This window comes from Macaca fascicularis, chromosome 7, assembly GCF_037993035.2.
Source record: "Macaca fascicularis isolate 582-1 chromosome 7, T2T-MFA8v1.1".
Classification (NCBI taxonomy): domain Eukaryota; kingdom Metazoa; phylum Chordata; class Mammalia; order Primates; family Cercopithecidae; genus Macaca; species Macaca fascicularis.
The window spans coordinates 97,288,228-97,300,832 of NC_088381.1; the positions used below are offsets into that span (position 1 = coordinate 97,288,228).

Consider the following 12,605-nt stretch of genomic DNA (forward strand, 5'->3'; position numbering starts at 1 on the left):
AGAATTCAGTCTGACTCATGTCATAACAGCATGTGAAACTTATCTCATCTGAGACAATAAAAGCACTCAATTAGACGGCACTGATTAGGTGTGATATATGCATTTAATCATTGCCTAGAACTTATAGTTGTCTCTAGTATCACCTCCATTTTATAGAAGAGGATGCATAGGCGCTAAAGTACTGCAACTAAAAACAGGGCGAATCTTGCATTTGTTTTGTTTGTTTGTTTGTTTGTTTGTTTGTTTGAGATGGAGTCTGGCTCTGTCGCCCAGGCTGGAGTGCAGTGGCCAGATCTCAGCTCACTGCAAGCTCCGCCTCCCGGGTTTACGTCATTCTCCTGCCTCAGCCTCCCCAGTAGCTGGGACTACAGGCGCCCGCCACCTCGCCCGGCTAGTTTTTTTGTATTTTTTAGTAGAGACGGGGTTTCACCGTGTTAGCCAGGATGGTCTCGATCTCCTGACCTCGTGATCCGCCCGTCTCGGCATCCCAAAGTGCTGGGATTACAGGCTTGAGCCACCGCGCCCGGCCGCGAATCTTGCATTTGAACCTTGGCATTTTGTCTCTACAGCTGCACTTTATACTGCTACAATAAACCTTTGCAAGCTAGACATTTTTAATTCCTAAACCAGAACTTACATGCAAACCGTGTTTTATTAGTGATATAAACACATTCTCCTATCTAGTTTCCCTTCAAAAGCTCTAAGTGGTAGAAAATATAATATTTAGAGGAGTGTATGAGTAGTTTGTCCGACAGACTAAGAACTACCTCACAGCAAATTAAACCAGAAAGCTGTAAACTTGGGCCACATTCACTAAGCCTCCCACGATAATAGATTTCCTAAGTAAATGGTTTGCAAATTATTTACCAAAAAAATGACAAGTAAAAATATTGCAAATAATTGCAAGTATTAGAATTTTGATGTGATGTCCTTGATTTTTATCTAGAGTCTTTATAGGACAAACCATATAAAACTATCACTGGGTACCATCTACATATTTTGTTCAATGTCGCTTACACATAATTTTTTTCCTTTGAAAAAGTAATCCATATGTTTTACAAGATTATAGGAGTTATAAAATCCATCCTGTTTACCTTGTTACTGGCTACCAGGAATTTCTATGTGTGGGTTTAATCACAGTTAATATATTTGCTACTGTAATCATATATTTTCGACTTCAAAAAAAAACATTTTTTTTTCTATATTCTAAAAGGTTTTTTGAAAAAAAAACCAAAAAAGCTGCTGTTGTGAGTGATACATGCAGGGCAACTTGATTGCTCTTAGTGCAGAACTGACATCAAGGAATTTTGGAAGTGTAACTTTTTGGTAGGTTGATAGCTGGTTGTTAATTAGTCCATTCTCACACTGCTATAAATACCTGAGACTGGGTAATTTATAAGAAAAGAGGTTTAATTAGCTCATGGTTCTGCAAGCTGTACAGGAAGCATAGCAGCTTCTGTTCAGCTTCTGGGAAGGTTTCAGGAACCTTACATTCAAGGCGGAAGGCAAAGGAGAAGCAGGCTCTTCTTACATGTCTGGAGCAGGAGTAAGACCAAGAGAGGGGAGACGTACTACATGCTTTTAAACAACCAGATCTCATAAGAACTCACTCACTATCGTGAGAACAGCACAAATGGGGAAATCCACTCCCATGACCCAATCACCTCCCAGCAGGCCCCAACTTCAACACTGGGGATTACAATTCAACATGAAATTTGGGCGGCGACACAGATCCAAACCATATCACTGGTGATTGTTGGTCCTGGTGCCCTTACTCATAATAAATAAATAAATAAGCTTTTTTGTGTACACATCTTTTTAAATAAGTTTTCCTCAATCCATTCGGAAAGTAAATAGATGATTTTTTTTAAAGTTTTATTAAAAAACATCTTTCTCAAAGTTAAGGTAAAAAAAACTTACATTATTTTTCTGGAGGCTAATGCTGAAGTTATTTTAAAAAACCACAAACACTACTTCAAAGAGGATCTGTAATAATAAGTTTTAAATTTAATTTACTATCATCATATACACAAAACTGGAAGGAATGGGACTAACGACCTCTAGACTTATTACTTCAGCAAACCACCTTCCACACCCTAACAAAGCAGAAAGTAGTTATGCTCCGCTCTTTGGACTTCAAGTGAACTTCTACCCCTTCAGTTTGACATCTGAGTGTCCTACAGGCTGGAGATTCTCCACAGGTCTTGTCTGTATACTAGAAATGCCTTACCCACTCTACCTGATGGTTTGCAGCTTGTCCCTGTCCTGTGAATTAACCTAAAAAGATGAATGCCCTGGCTCATCTTAAGTAACGGCAATTTTTATTTCTCTTTGGGTATTTATGTGAGTGTACTCAAGGACAGGGAAAGGAACTATCTTTAGTTTCATTGACCCTTGTCCTTTGGAAGATAAATAAGAATTTAATTAACATAAATGTTTATATTTCTTATTCTTGCTCTACTTTTCTTGTTTTAAAAAAATGCTCTGATTGATGTCAAATATGCACGTTATCTCAATTTTTATGCCAGACCCTCTTAACATTGATTGCTTTTTTTCTCTCCTCACAACCATCTCAGATTAATTTTTTTTAATTTTCTCTGTGTTATCACAACATTTTGCTCGTATCTCTATTGGTGAACACATCTCGCTTCTCTTTAAGTGTCTAGATTTCTTTAAGGACAGTCTATCTATGCATCCTTCCAGGACTTCGCTCTAAGACTTATACACAGTGGCACTTTAGAAAATATCAATAACTGTTACTTATTAGGACTAATGACAGAAGGATTTGGTGAGTGGATTATGCCATAAAATTCTCCATTCCTTAATATAAGCGATGAGGCTGGCCTCGTCTTTAAACTAGAAAATACGATGCTAGCAGTTGTAAGGGATAACTTTCTGGGTCCCCAAATGTGGCAAGTTATTCACCTGTTTTCAATATCCTCATCTGCAAAAGGGGATGATAATTGTACATAAGTTACAGAGTATCAGAACTATAAATTAGTTAATACATGCAAAGTACTTAGTGCTTGGCATAAATTAAACTTTAGCAATGCAAGTAGACAGAAAATGGAAGATGTGACTTAGGAATCAAGAAAGTTTTGAAAGAGTCAGTAATTTAAAAACTAGAATTTGATATCAAAAATTGTATTAGTACTTTATAGCTCAATGAGTTATTGTGATACCTCTATATAGATTTTATAATAACTTTTCAGAAACATTTATTGTGAGACGTTATCAATATTGAAAATATTTTGTCTAATAATGTTATAAGAATTATTCTACCAAATTACATAATTTTTAAATTATTGTTTTATAACAATATAGAAAAAATAACTTCTGCATGAGTTTTGTCTTTCCTCTGAGGTTTATCCTAGAACATTTATTTTGAGAAAACCTTCATAAAAACATAATTTGGGCAAAAATTTAGATTCTGTAGTAATCAATCATCTTAAAAATTAGTTACTTAGCTTCCAGAGTCTAGGGTTGAATAACATATTTGTCTCAATTTAGCGATAGCTGGTACTACTGACAGAAGGATTTGGATTTGGTAAAACAAAATGAAATACATGTTTATGAAAAGATACTGCTAATAATGAGTCCTAACACACAACAAGCACTCATCCATCACCTCTCTAGAATGTTCTAATAACACAGAAAGAGCAATATTCCCCTTAAGAGAAAGATAAAGAGAAATTTAAATCAATAAAATTTTACTCTATGTCAACATCAGTCATAACTTAAAATTCAAGCATCTAGCTCTCTGTCTCCATGTCTATATTTAGATCTTTCTATTTTTTAATTTAAAATAGACCTAAATCAAAATTTTGAAAATTAAGGACAAGCAATCAAATACTTATTTCCATAATTTCTTCTCCAAAATTTTGCATTCTTCTTCATAAACTCTGTACTTTATTAATCACCCAACCTTTTCAATATAAGCAAATACTAGTAATTTTTATGACTTTTTTTTTTTTTTTTTTTGAGACAGAGTTTCACTCTTGTTGCCCAGGCTGGAGTGCAATGGCCGATCTTGGCTTACCACAACCTCTGCCTCCTGGGTTCAAGCAATTCTCCTGACTCAGCCTCCCGAGTAGCTGGGATTACAGGCATGCGCCACCATGTCTGGCTAATTTTGTATTTTTAGTAGAGACGGTATTTCTCCATGTTGGTCAGGCTGGTCTCCAACTCCTGACCTCAGGTGATCTGCCCGCCGTGGCCTCCCAAAGTGCTGGGATTACAGATGTGAGCCACCGTGTCCGCTGTCTTTGACTCTTTTATATGGCCTTTGTAAAGTAAAAATAATTGTTCATTATTTTATATATATATATATAGATGGAGTCTTGCTCTATCACCTAGGCTGGAGTGCAGTGACTGGATCTCGGCTCACTGCAACCTCCGCCTCCTGGGTTCAAACAATTCTCCTGCCTCAGCCTCCCAAGTAGCTGGGACTACAGGCACACACCACCAAGCCCAGCTAATATTTTTATTTTTAGTAAAGACTGGGCTTCACCAGGTTGGCCAAGATGGTCTCAATCTCTTGACCTCGTGATCTACTCGCCTGGGCCTCCCAAAGTTCTGGGATTACAGGTATGAGCCACCTTGCCCAGTCAAAAAATAATTTTTAAATCTACTTCTTTCATAATGACTCATCCTATGAGTTAAAAAGTCAATGTAAATCTTGATAGTGAAAATACAAGTTATTTTTCTATAATACATTTTACTTGTGTTTCCTAAAAATATTCATAATTTAAAATTTTCTTCAAATTTTGAGGGAAAGCCAATTTAGTAATTAAGAAATTCTTGAAATTTCCTGACAGTAGCTCTAAAGTATCCTCATCACACTAAAAAGCAACTATGTAAGGTGATAGATAGGTTAATTAGTTTGAATATAGTAATCATTTCACAATATACACATACTGTATGCCAAAATATCATGTTCACCTTATATGTGTGTGTGTGTATATGTGTGTGTGTGTGTATATATATGTGTGTGTGTGTGTGTATATATATATATTTGGTTTTGTTTGTTTGTTTGTTTTTTGAGAGGGAGTCTCTCTCTATAACCCAGGCTGGAGTGCAATGGTGCGGTCTCGGCTCACTACAACCTCCGCCTCCCGGGTTCCAGCAATTCTCCTGCCTCAGCCTCCTGAGTAGCTGGGATTACAGGCATGCACCACCATGCCTGGCTAATTTTTGTACTTTTAGTAAAGACAGGGTTTCACCATGTTGGTCAGGCTAGTCTTGTACTCCTGACCTCGTGATCTGCCCACCTCTGCCTCCCAAAGTGTTGGCATTACAGGCGTGCGCCCCCGAGCCTGGCCAAATATGTATAATTTTTATTTGTCAGTTGTGCCTCAATAAAGCTGGAAAAAGTATGTTTGTTATGAAAAAAAGAAAAATTCCTACACAGTGTTAAGCCAGTAAAGTACACCCAGTTAAAGGCTATGGGGGATTTTATTGCATATTACTATTATTATATTTAATTTATTATTTATATTTGTTAAACTAAGTATAAAATGGTCAGAAAGGGAGGTAACTTGATTACAATTTTAAAACTCATATCAATAATAGATTTTTGATAATGTTTTACATCATGCCAGTGCAGTAAAGCTGTGGCATTCACAACCTGCTACCTATCAACCCTCTACAGAACCCTCAGTTAGATTCTATTGCATTTAGTATGGAGCTTGAGTCTTCCTAAGAGTCAAATATGCTTTTGGAATTCAGGGTGTACGGGCCGGGCGCAGCGGCTCATGCCTGTAATCTCAGCACTTTGGGAGGCCGACACGGGCAGATCACAAGGTCTCAGGAGTTCGAGACCAGCCTGGCCAAAATAGCGAAAGCCAGTATCTACTAAATATATATATACATACATATATATATACACACACACACACACACACACACATATATATATAAAAAATTAGCCAGGCATGGTGGCAGGCACCTGTAATCCCAGCTATTTAGGAGGCTGAGGCAGGAGAATCGCTTGAACCCAGGAGGCGGAGGTTGCAGTGAGCAGAGATTGCGCCATTGCACTCCAGCCCTGGTGGCAGTGTGAGACTCTGTCTAAAAACAAAACAAAAGAAAACAATGTCAGGTGTACATTGGAGGTAGATGTTCCTATTTTTTAAATTGTAAAGTTTTAATTCCCTTCAATTTTTTTTTTTTTTTTTTTAGTGTTGGTGGAAGATACAAACCAACAAGTTGATGTGGAATTAATGACTGACTATTTTAACATATACTTCCTAATCAAAGATTTCCAAAGTCTAAAAGATTGTCAGACATCAGAGAAAGTTAAGGAATTAATTTTAAAAGACATCCAAATTAACAGCAAATAGAAAGTTTTTATTTAAAACCATTTAAATATCTGCGTAGAGCTGGAAAACACCAAAGGAAGTTTATTTTTAATATTAATATTAAAGATTTAAAAACAGATGATACTGAGTTCTGAAACAGTGTGCTAATTTATCTCTACAAAATGTGAAGTGGACAGGCTTGATTAGTGAATTAATTTCTTTAAATCTTTAGTTATTTTTTACAAATATACTAAAATGTAAAATCCAGAGAAAATAAGCTAAAAGTGTTTGAAGAGATTGACAATTTCAATCTGAATAAGTGTATATCATTTAAAAACAAAGTAGATAACAGTAAGAAGTAGAATTAAAAATTCCTAATTGGAACTGTCTTTAAAATGTACTATAGGGATACATACGGATGTGAATACATACACCTTTGAAAATAATATGCCTATGTTTTCTTCAGTGAGTTAAGAGTCTATAAAATACATGTCAAATTGTGAATATTCAGGAGAAAATATTAAACTATATTTTTAAATAGTGTTCCAAAAATGAAAAAAGTAAAAATCATGTATTCTACACTATTTTCTTCTAGAATACCTGCACATTAAAATCTCCTTATTTTAAGGAGAGACTTAAGGAGAGACTAAGGGTAGACTATTTAAAACGCCTGTAATCCCAGCACTTAGGGAGGCCGAGACGGGTGGATCACAAGGTCAGGAGATGGAGACCATCCTAGCTAACATGGTGAAACCCCGTCTCTACTAAAAATACAAAAAAAATTATCCGGGCGTGGTGACTGGCACCTGTAGTCCCAGCTACTTGGGAGGCTGAGGCAGGAGAATGGCGTGATCCCGGGAGGCGGAGCTTGCAGTGAGCCGAGATCCGGCCACTGCACTCCAGCATGGGCCACAGAGCAACACTCCGTCTCAAAAAAAAAACAAACAAACAAAAAAAAAGGAGATTTCAATATTTTCACAAATAAACAAATAAAAGACTCACAAAATAGGGCAAAGTTGAGAAATGTATGTTTATGCATACATTCAATATGCATAATTATATACATAAAATATGTGTAATAACTAATCAATATACACCGATTAAATGACAGTCTTAAAGAAATTATCATATAACTAGAAGTGCTACCTAATCCCCAAATTGTGGATAAATAACAACAGCCTGTAGTCATTTCTGATGCTGCAGTTTTCCTAAGTATTCAAGTATTAAATGCAATATTTTCTTCAAGCATTTGCTTTAAGTCCTACAGTATGGACATATTCATTTTCAATAAGTATTACCTTAGTACCTGTGCTAATAGCAGTGTAGTGCCCTCTACTCACGTCCTTCTCTTTGTAAAACACTAGCTTTCAGGAAATAAAATCTGGAACTAATAAATCTAATTAGTTAGTCCTTGGCTATTCTGGAGAGAGATTGCCACCTTCCACTAGAAAATATAACAAACTTTCTGCAGGCATGATGGCTCACGCCAAGTACTTTGGGAGGCTGAGGCCCGCAGATCACTTGAGCCCAGAAGTTCGAGACCAGTCTGGCCAACATGGTGAAACCTCATCTCTACTGAAAATACAAAAATTAGCTGGACATGGTGGTGGGCACCTGTAATTCCAGTTACTTAGGAGACTGAGGCAGGAGAATCGCTTGAACTTGGGAGGCGGAGGTTGCAGTGAGCCGAGATCACGCCGTTGCACTCCAGCCTAGGCAACAGAGTGAGACTCAATCTCAAAAATTTTTCATTTCATTTAAAAAATAGCAAATGTGGCCTGACGTGGTGACTCACGCCTGTAATCCCAGTACTTTGACACCTCCCAGTACTTTGAGAGGCTGAGGCAGGTGGATCACTTGAGGTCAGGAGTTCAAGACCAGCCTGACCAACATGGTAGAACCCTGTCTCTACTAAAACTAAAAGAAATTAGCTGGGCATGGTGGTGGCTCCTGTAATCCCAGCTACTCAGGAAGCTGAGACAGGAGGATCGCTTGAACCTGGGAGACAGAGGTTGCAGTGAGCCGAGATCATGCAATTGCACTCCAGCCTGGGCGATAGAGTGAGACTCCAACTCAAAAAAAAAAAAAGTTCCAGTCTTGCAGATATTGACATACTCTGTTATCCAGTTCACATTCTGAATTGATACTGAAGGTGATTCAAATCTTACAGGTCTTGGTAAGGTAAGATACTTAGATTGCATTCTCAGAGGAGCAAAGAGCCATTGGAAAATACTAAGCAGGGTATTGAGATGATGCCCCTTCAGGATCCCATGTGGATTAGGTGAAGAGATAAGTGTGAGAATGGGGAGGGAGGACTCTGTTTTAGTCCAGATGAGAGATGAGGGTGGTTTCACCAAAGGTGGTAGCAGCCTAGAGGGTGAAATGTGAAAAGATTTGAGATATGTTGGGAATAGTACTAAAGGGACTTTCCAATGGACTAAATTGGGAAGCTAGGAAATGAAGGAGGAATCCTAGGTTTTTCACTTGAGTAAGTATGTCATATGGTGAGAATGACTAGAACACAAAACATTAAGAGTTATTAACAGTTGTGTTTCAGACATGATAAGCTGGAGACACTTTTTACCCATCCCTGTGGAGGTGTGAGAGGTGAACAGAAACACAGGTCTAGAGTTCACAGCTGAAGAAGTCAAGCAACTGGTTATCATTTGAAAGCCATTAACATGGGCGAGTGTGGTGGCTCATGCCTGTAATCCCAGCACTTTGGGGGGCCGAGGGGAGCAGATCATGAAGTCAGGAGTTCGAGACCAGCCTGGCGAATATGGTGAAACTCTGTCTCTACTAAAAATACAAAAATTAACTGGGTGTGGTGGTGCACACTTGTCTTCTCAGCTACTCAGGAGGCTGAGGCAGAAGAACTGCTTAAACCCTGGAGGTGGAGGTTGCAGTGAGCCAAGACTGCACCACTGCACTCCAGCCTGGGTGACAGAGCAAGACTCCGTCTCAAATAATAATAATAATAATAATAAAGAAAGCCATCAACATATAAATGATACATATACTTTGAGACTGGAGTTACTCATTCATTTGTTCAACAAGTATTTATTGAGCATGTAATATGAACCAGGTACTATTCTAGGTGCTAGGAATACAACACTGCAAAAAAATTCAGCTAAAAATTCTTGCCCTTATAGGGCTTGCATTCTATGATGAGAATTCCCCTGGAAGGAAGATGTAGAAGGCAAGAAGAGGATCCAAGACTGATCTCTGGGACATTCCCAGCTTGACTGCTTGACAGAATGAGGTGCAGCTCAGGAAAATAAAGTAGAAAAGCCACAAGGAAGGATGCAGATAAACCAGGAAATTGCAGAGTTACAGAAGACAAGAGAGCAGCACAGCCTTTTAAATCCTTTTTCACAACTGTCCAACTTTGTGAATGCCTGTTGAGGGGTGGAGAAATATTAAAAATATACAGTGATTTTTCAATTTGCTGATCAGGAGATTATGTCCTTACAGCTGAATGAAATGGCAGACAGAATCTGTATTCAGCTGGGTTGTGGCAAAATGCAGCAGTAACAAACTGGAGGCAGTGAGTATGGACTTCTGATAAGCTTTACTGTTGAGAGGAGCTGAGAAGTAGGCCAGTGACTGGAGGGAATTAAAGTGATCTATGAAAGTCCTTACCAGAGTGTATGCCACATTGTTAGCATTCAATAAATATTATACACTACTATTGATAATAAGTGAGATTTAATTTTAATCGTTTGGATTAAATAATAGTTTACTGACAACGACTTGTCACTGAGTGTGAGAATTATAGATTTTTTTCACTGAAAGTCTTAAATTAGTTCAAATACATAAGCAAATAAACATGAATTAATAGTAAACACATAAAAATATTTAATTCACTAATAAATACAAACAAATATTTAGGTAGCATTTTTGACCTATTAAATTTGCGTTTTTAAGTCTAATATTCAATGTTGAAAAACATGAATCTTAAATTGAGTTGGTCAAAATATAACTTTTCTGAAAAGCAAATTCGTATGTATCCAAGGCCTTTACAATGCATTTGCTTTTGGTTTTTAATTTTTTTTTCTAAATTGCATTACAGTATACTTAATGGGAAAGAAATTATAAAGTAACACAGAACTCTGACATTTAAAGAAAGAAACTAGAAATATATACATTTCTACATTTCCTGTAACATCTGATACGGGACTATTCATATAAAATTGATGAAATACCCATCTCTTCAGACTTTTGTTACCTCCAAGCTAATTGTTGTGAAGCTCTCTATACAAGGCTAGTTTCAAGACCACCCAGCATTTCCTGCAGGTGGGAATGCAGCTGCTCACCTTCTTAGTGGGGTGAGCTGCTAGGAGCACAGACACCCGAGTGCCAGTCTCTGGGTTGAATTTGCTTGTTTTCTTTATTTTCTGAAATAGTTCTTCAAAGTACTTAATGGCTTGGGACCTGTTTTTCCCAATAGTCCCTTGCTCCTTTTTTGCAACCCTGTTCTCAGAGCAGTGCAGTTCAAATCTGGCTGCCTACGTGTGGCTCACATATTAGATATTTTTGGTTTACATGAAATTTGGCAGTCTGGGGATACAGCCCCCATGCTGGCATATAAAATAAGAAAGGTAAGAATTCTGTAAATCTATATGTCCTTGAAGAGCCACAAAACCAGTCCAGTGTCTTGGAATCTGATGATTCTTACATGATGGGAATTGCTGGTGATAATATAAAGCTAGATTATGCAGACATTTAGTGGCTAGATATAGGACTCCTTTCACAATGCAGTGTGGCTTTAATTTCTTCTCAAAACAGAGTTTTTATATCAGCTACATAATAGCTTATATTTAGCACTTTACAAGTTTTGAAATATTTGTATTATTTCATTTGAGCTTTAGAGTAATCTTATTCCCATTTAAGATCCTGTATTTAGAAATTCAAATTCAGGGACAGCATTCCGTATGTAGCAATGAGGTTTTGCTTCATAAAACTTCCTTAACCTCTGTGAATATGGTACCCAAGTGTGGCATGATAAGCAGGAGAATCTGCAAAGTGTGAGCAGGTATAAGGGTGACATTTCCCCTGCCCTTTAAGGGCCAGTGGGAATACACTGGCAAAGCTGCCTTTGCAGTAGCTGCTTCTTACATATGGCCCAGAGCATGCTTCCGGCACCAGTGTCTTTGGGAGAGGTGTGAAAAAGATTTCTCTCTGAGTCCAGGAGAGTGGGCTGTTCGAATCCTCCTGGAGACAAAAGAAAGAATTGGTTCCAGTGCCTTTTTCAATCCTAACAGCTTTCAGATGACACATTGGGAGTCATTTATACAGCCTTGAATATACCCAAAAGTGTTCCTCGCCAAGTCTTCCCACAGTCTACATGAGCCAATGCAGATCACTTTATTTTAAAAGGTTACATGTTATATAAAACCCACACAAGTAGCTGCCTTAAATTTTTCTCTATCCCTGTTGAACTTCTGTGGGGTTTCCTCTATATTTTCCATATTTAACTATAGACTAACTAATTTATTGTCACCCATAAAGCAATGTTTATTTTAGTAACCCACCTTCCAAAGGTAGCAGCCATTGGAAGTCCTGCTCAGCTCATCAATAAAACCTACTGCTGCTGCCAGTTGACAAGCTAACTATAAATTCAAAAGGCAACACTCTAGGGAGTCTATTTTTCTTTTGACTAGTGTATCAAACCAATATACTGTGCGACTTATGCCCAAAAATGTTGCTTTTTTATTGATAGAAATCTCTTGGAGTCGTCGTTACATCTTTCCCTTAACCTATGGGTCAACTGGATTTAACACCCTGCTGCAGCTGGACGCTTCAGCAGAACGTGTTTTCTTACTAGTTCATCTCAGCAACTAGAAAGTCTGCCTTATACATATTTAAAGGTAAGGACTCCTTTAATTCAGTGTGTCCTGGCACCAAAAGACACCACAAACCTCTGCAGTGATAGATTGGAGTGAGGAGATTTGTTGCTGGCTATGTCTAGATTCAAAGTCTTATTCCACGAACATCATTGGAGGGCCCTCTTGTCTCCTTTTAACAAGGTGGGAAATAAGATTTTATTTCTAATTATTTATTACTATAGCTACTACTTTAACTTTGCATGATGCCTTTTATTCTATTGTGGTTATAAAACAAAGCCTTACTTCATATATTTTGTTCGTCTTTACAACTAGCCATGAGGCAGATAGCCTTAAATGAAATTTACATGGATAATATTTTAGAGATGAGAGATCAATTCCCTATCATAGTATAGTCTTGACCCATGTCGTAAACACATTTTAGTGAAATAGCAACAAGAGGAAACAAGGACAAAACATT

The 12,605-nt window shown here is 37.6% G+C and overlaps 1 long non-coding RNA gene and 1 other non-coding gene across 3 annotated transcripts in view; both read left to right on the top strand.

Moving 5' to 3' along the window:
• Positions 1-1,231: 1,231 nt before the first annotated feature.
• On the top strand, positions 1,232-1,365 carry LOC123574994 (U11 spliceosomal RNA). Its single transcript, XR_006700165.1, has one exon. It is a non-coding gene; the product is annotated as a U11 spliceosomal RNA (small nuclear RNA).
• Positions 1,366-11,941: 10,576 nt separating this feature from the next.
• The window catches only part of LOC141407392 (uncharacterized), a 49,388-nt gene continuing 48,724 nt past the window's right edge, over positions 11,942-12,605 (top strand). Inside the window, exon 1 of one of the 2 annotated variants that reach the window (XR_012416302.1) lies at positions 11,942-12,169. This is a non-coding gene — a long non-coding RNA (uncharacterized lncRNA). The other variant, XR_012416303.1, reaches the window with a different exon arrangement.